The 5,593-nt window shown below is 39.6% G+C and overlaps 1 non-coding gene across 1 annotated transcript; it reads left to right on the top strand.

Moving 5' to 3' along the window:
* The first annotated feature begins 5,259 nt into the window (after nucleotides 1-5,259).
* On the top strand, nucleotides 5,260-5,367 carry LOC112738491 (small nucleolar RNA R71). Its single transcript, XR_003169449.1, has one exon. It is a non-coding gene; the product is annotated as a small nucleolar RNA R71 (small nucleolar RNA).
* Nucleotides 5,368-5,593: the final 226 nt, after the last annotated feature.

Genomic DNA, 5,593 nt, shown 5'->3' with positions numbered 1-5,593 from the left:
CAATTAAGTTATAGTCTATTTTTCTCATCATCAACAAACATGAATAAAATAGTAGATCTTTTGAATAAGAGGCAATAAAATTTCGAGTTTTTAATAAGAGAAATTCTAATTAGTTACATGTGGTGGCAATGCTTTCTGTCTTCTGAATGAATGCTTGAACAGTGCATATGTCTTTTGAATTTGTTGTTTAAGACTGTTAAATTTGTTGGCTCTTGAAAGAATGATGAACATGAGACATGTTATTGATAATCTGAAAAATCATAAAAATGATTCTTGAAGCAAGAAAAAGCAGCAAAGAACAAAGCTTGCAAAAAAAAAAAAGAGAGAGAAAGCAAGCAGAAAAAGCCAAAGCTCTTAAAACCAAAAGGCAAGAGCAAAAAGCCAATAGCCCTTAAAACCAAAAGGCAAGGGTAATAAAAAGGATCCCAAGGCTTTGAGCATCAGTGGATAGGAGGGCCTAAGGGAATAAAATCCTGCCTAAGCGGCTAAACCAAGCTGTCCCTAACCATGTGCTTGTGGCGTGAAGGTGTCAAGTGAAAACTTGAGACTGAGCGGTTAAAGTCAAAGTCCAAAGCAAAAAGAAGAGTGTGCTTAAGAACTCTAGACACCTCTAATTGGGGACTTTAGCAAAGCTGAAGTCACAATCTAAAAGGTTCACCCAAGTATGTGTCTATGGCATTTATGTATCCGGTGGTAATACTGGAAAACAAAGTGCTTAGGGCCACGGCCAAGACTCATAAAATAGCTGTGTTCAAGAATCATCACACTGAAATAGGAGAATCAATAACACTATCTGAATTCTAAGTTCCTATAGATGCCAATCACTCTGAGCTTCAATGGATAAAGTGAGATGCCAAAACTGTTCAGAAGCAAAAAGCTACTAGTCCCGCTCATCTATTTAGAATCTGAGCTTCACTCAAAAACTCTGAGATATTATTGCTTCTCAACCTATTAGTCTTCTATTTTATTTGTCTAGTTGCTTGAGGACAAGCAACAATTTAAGTTTGGTGTTGTGATGAGCGGATATTTTATACGCTTTTTGGGGTTAATTTCATATAGTTTTTAGTATGTTTTAGTTAGTTTTTAGTTTATTTTCATTAGTTTTTAGGAAAAATTCATATTTCTGGACTTTACTATGAGTTGTGTGTTTTTCTGTAATTTCAGGTATTTTTCTGGCTGAAATTGAGGGAGCTGAGCAAAAATCTGATTCAGGTTGAAAAAGGACTGCTGATGCTGTTGGATTCTGCCATTTAGAGTTCTGTAGCTCCAGAAAATCCACTTTGAGTGCAGGGAGGTCAGAATCCAACAGCATCAGCAGTCCTTCTTCAACCTCTGAATCTGATTTTTGCTCAAGTCCCTCAATTTCAGCCAGAAAATACCTGAAATCACAGAAAAACACACAAACTCATAGTAAAGTCCAGAAATGTGAATTTAATATAAAAACTAATGAAAACATCCCTAAAAGTAACTAGATCCTACTAAAAACATACTAAAAACAATGCCAAAAAGCGTATAAATTATCCGCTCATCACAACACCAAACTTAAATTGTTGCTTGTCCCCAAGCAACTGAAAATCAAGTAGGATAAAAAGAAGAGAATATACTATAAATTCCAAACTATCAATGAAACATAGCTCCAATCAGATGAGCGGGACTTGTAGCTTTTTGCCTCTTGAATAGTTTTGGCATCTCACTTTATCCATTGAAGTTCAGAATGATTGGCTTCTATAGGAACTCAGAGTTCAGATAGTGTTATTGATTCTCCTAGTTCAGTATGATGATTCTTGAACATAGCTTCTTTATGAGTCTTGGCCGTGGCCCTAAGCACTTTGTTTTCCAGTATTACCACCGGATAGATAAATGCCACAGACACATAATTGGGTGAACCTTTTCAGATTGTGACTCAGCTTTGCTAAAGTCCCCAATTAGAGGTGTCCAGGGTTCTTAAGCACACTCTTTTTTTGCTTTGGACCTTGACTTTAACCGCTCAGTCTCAAGTTTTCACTTGACACCTGCACGCCACAAGCACATGGTTAGGGACAGCTTGGTTTAGCCGCTTAGACCAGGATTTTATTCCTTTAGGCCCTCCTATCCACTGATGCTCAAAGCCTTGGGATCCTTTTTAGTTGCCCTTGCCTTTTGGTTTTAAGGGTTATTGGCTTTTTGCTCTTACCTCTTGGTTTTAAGAGCTTTTGGCTTTTTCTGCTTGCTTTTTTCTTTTTCTTTCTATATTTTTTTCGCCTATTTTTTTTTCTACAAGCTTTGTTCTTTGCTGCTTTTTCTTGCCTCAAGAATCATTTTTATGATTTTTCAGATTATCAAATAATATGTCACCTTGTCCTCATTCTTTCAAGAGCCAACATATTTAACATTCTTAAACCACAACTTCAAAAGACATATGCACTGTTCAAGCATACATTCAGAAAATAAGAAGCATTGTCACCACATCAATATAATTAAACTAAGTTCAAGGATAAATTCGAAACTCATGTACTTCTTGTTCTTTTGAATTAAAACATTTTTCATTTAAGAGAGGTGATGGATTCATAGGACATTTATAACTTTAAGACAAAGTTACTAACTACTAATGATCATGTAATGAAGACACAAACACAGATAAGCACATAACATAGAAAACGAAAAACAGAAGAAATAAGAACAAGGAATGAGTCCACCTTAGTGATGATGGCGTTTACTTCTTGAGGAACCAATGATGTTCTTGAGCTCTTCTATGTCTCTTCCTTGCCTTTGTGGCTTGATTCCTAGTGATTTTTGGTATTTCTATCCTCAGTTGCTTCCAATAACTATGTGGAGGGAAGTGCATCCCCTGAGGTATCTCAGGGATCTCTTGATTTGCAACCACATATTCTACCACTGAGCTATAGATCCTTTACATAATTGTTTTACCACACTAAACTTAGAATGTTGCTCGCCCTCAAGCAAAAGAAGAAGGAATAGATGAAGAAGAAGATGTGGAAAAAAACTAGGATTATGAGGAAGGAAGGTGGGGATCCTGTGGGGGCCACAGATCCTGAGATGATCCTGTGAGGTCTACAGATCTTGAGGTGTCAAGGCATTTACATCCCTGCACCAAATTAGGCATGCAAAATGCCCTTGCACACAACTCTGGGCGTTCAGCGCCAGGTTGGTGCCCATTTTGGGCGTTCAACGCCCATTTGTTGCCTATTTCTGGCGTTGAACGCCAGAACCATGCCTGTTCTGGGCGTTCAGCGCCAGCTCCTCTCCAGGGTGCAATTCTGGCGTTCAGCGCCCAGATGATGCCCATTTTGGGCGTTCAGCGCCCAGATACTGCCCATTTTGGGCGTTCAGCGCCAGAACCATGCTCTGTTCTGGCGTTGAACGCCAGGCAGATGCTTCCTCCAGGGTGTGATTTTTCTTCTGCTGTTTTTGATTCTGTTTTCAATTTTTATATTTATTTTGTGACTCCACATGATCATGAACCTATAAAGACATATAACTAAGAAAAATATAGTTAGATAAATAAAAATTGGGTTGCCTCCCAACAAGCGCTTCTTTAATGTCAATAGCTTGACAGTGGGCTCTCATGGAGCCTCACAGATGTTCAGAGCATTGTTGAGACTCTCCAACACCAAACTTAGAGTTTGGATATGGGAGTTCAACACCAAACTTAGAGTTTGGTTGTGGCCTCCCAACACCAAACTTAGAGTTTGACTGTGGGGGCTTTGGTTGACTCTGCTTTGAGATAAGCTTTGTCTGCTTCCTCTCCATGGATGCAGAGAGAGATCCTTGAGTTGTAAACATAAGGTTGTCCTCATTCAATTGAAGGATTAATTCTCCTCTGTCCACATCAATCACAGCTCTTGCTGTGGCTAGGAAAGGTCTTCCTAGGATGATGGATTCATCCTCTTCCTTTCCAGTATCCAGGACTATGAAATCAGCAGGGATGTAAAGGCCCTCAACCTTTACTAACACGTCCTCTACTTGTCCATAAGCCTGTTTTCTTGAATTATCTGCCATCTCTAATGAGATTTTAGCAGCTTGCACCACATAGATTCCCAGATTCTCTATTACAGAGAGGGGCATGAGGTTTATCCCTGAACCAAGATCACACAGAGCCTTAAAGATCATGGTGCCTATGGTACAAGGTATTATGAACTTTTCAGGATCCTGTCTCTTCTGAGGCAATGTCAGTTGATCCAGATCACTTAGTTCATTGGTGAACAAGGGAGGTTCATCTTCCCAAGTCTCAATACCAAATAATTTGGCATTTAGCTTCATGATTGCTCCAAGGAACTTAGCAGCTTGCTCTTCAGTAACATCCTCATTCTCTTCAGAAGAGGAATACTCATCAGGGCTCATGAATGGCATAAGGAGGTTCAATGGAATCTCTATGGTCTCTATATGAGTCTCAGATTCCTTAGGTTCCTCAGAGGGAAGCTCCTTATTGATCACTGGACGTCCCAGGAGGTCTTCCTCCTTGGGATTCACGTCCTCTCCTTTCCTCACAGGTTCGGCCATGGTGCTTATGTCAATGGCCTTGCACTCTCCTTTTGGATTCTCTTCTGTATTGATTGGGAGAGTACTAGGAGGGATTTCAGTGATCCTTTTACTCAGCTGGCCCACTTGTGCTTCCAAATTTCTAATGGAAGACCTTGTTTCATTCATGAAATTCACAGTAGCCTTAGATAGATCAGAGACTAAGTTTGCTAAGCTAGATGGATTCTGCTCAGAATTCTCTGTCTGTTGCTGAGTGGATGATGGAAAAGGCTTGCTATTGCTAAACCTGTTTCTTCCACCATTATTAAAGCCTTGTTGAGGCTTTTGATCCTTCCATGAGAAATTTGGATGATTTCTCCATGATGGATTATAGGTGTTTCCATAAGGTTCACCTAAGTAATTCACCTCTGCTATTGCATGGTTTTCAGGATCATAAGCTTCTTCTGCATAAGAAGCCTCTTGAGTACTGTTGGATGCAACTTGCATTCTATTCAGACTCTGAGAAATCATATTGACTTGCTGAGTCAATATTTTGTTCTGAGCCAATATGGCATTCAGAGTATCAATTTCAAGAACTCCCTTCTTCATAGGCGTCCCATTACTCACAGGATTCCTCTCAGAAGTGTACATGAACTGGTTATTAACAACCATGTCAATGAGTTCTTGAGCTTCTGCAGGCGTTTTCTTTAGGTGAATGGATCCACCTGCAGAAGTATCCAATGACATCTTTGATAGCTCAGATAAACCATCATAGAATATATCCAGGATGGTCCATTCTGAAAGCATGTCAGTAGGACACTTTTTGGTCAGTCCTTTGTATCTCTCCCAAGCTTCATAGAGGGATTCACCTTCTTTCTGTCTGAAGGTCTGAACGTCCACTCTAAGTTTACTAAGCTTTTGAGGAGGAAAGAACTTGGCTAAGAAAGCAGTGACCAGCTTATCCCAAGAGTTCAGGCTATCTCTGGGTTGAGAGTCCAACCACACTTTAGCTCTGTCTCTTACAGCAAAAGGGAAAAGCATGAGCCTGTAGACTTCAGGATCTACTCCATTAGTCTTAACAGTATCACATATCTACAAGAATTCAGTTAAGAACTGAAAAGGATCTTCAGATGGA

The sequence above is a fragment of the Arachis hypogaea genome, chromosome 13, assembly GCF_003086295.3.
Source record: "Arachis hypogaea cultivar Tifrunner chromosome 13, arahy.Tifrunner.gnm2.J5K5, whole genome shotgun sequence".
NCBI lineage: Eukaryota > Viridiplantae > Streptophyta > Magnoliopsida > Fabales > Fabaceae > Arachis > Arachis hypogaea.
Note: the sequence above shows the minus strand (reverse complement) of the source record. Positions and strands in the feature narration are given on the sequence as shown.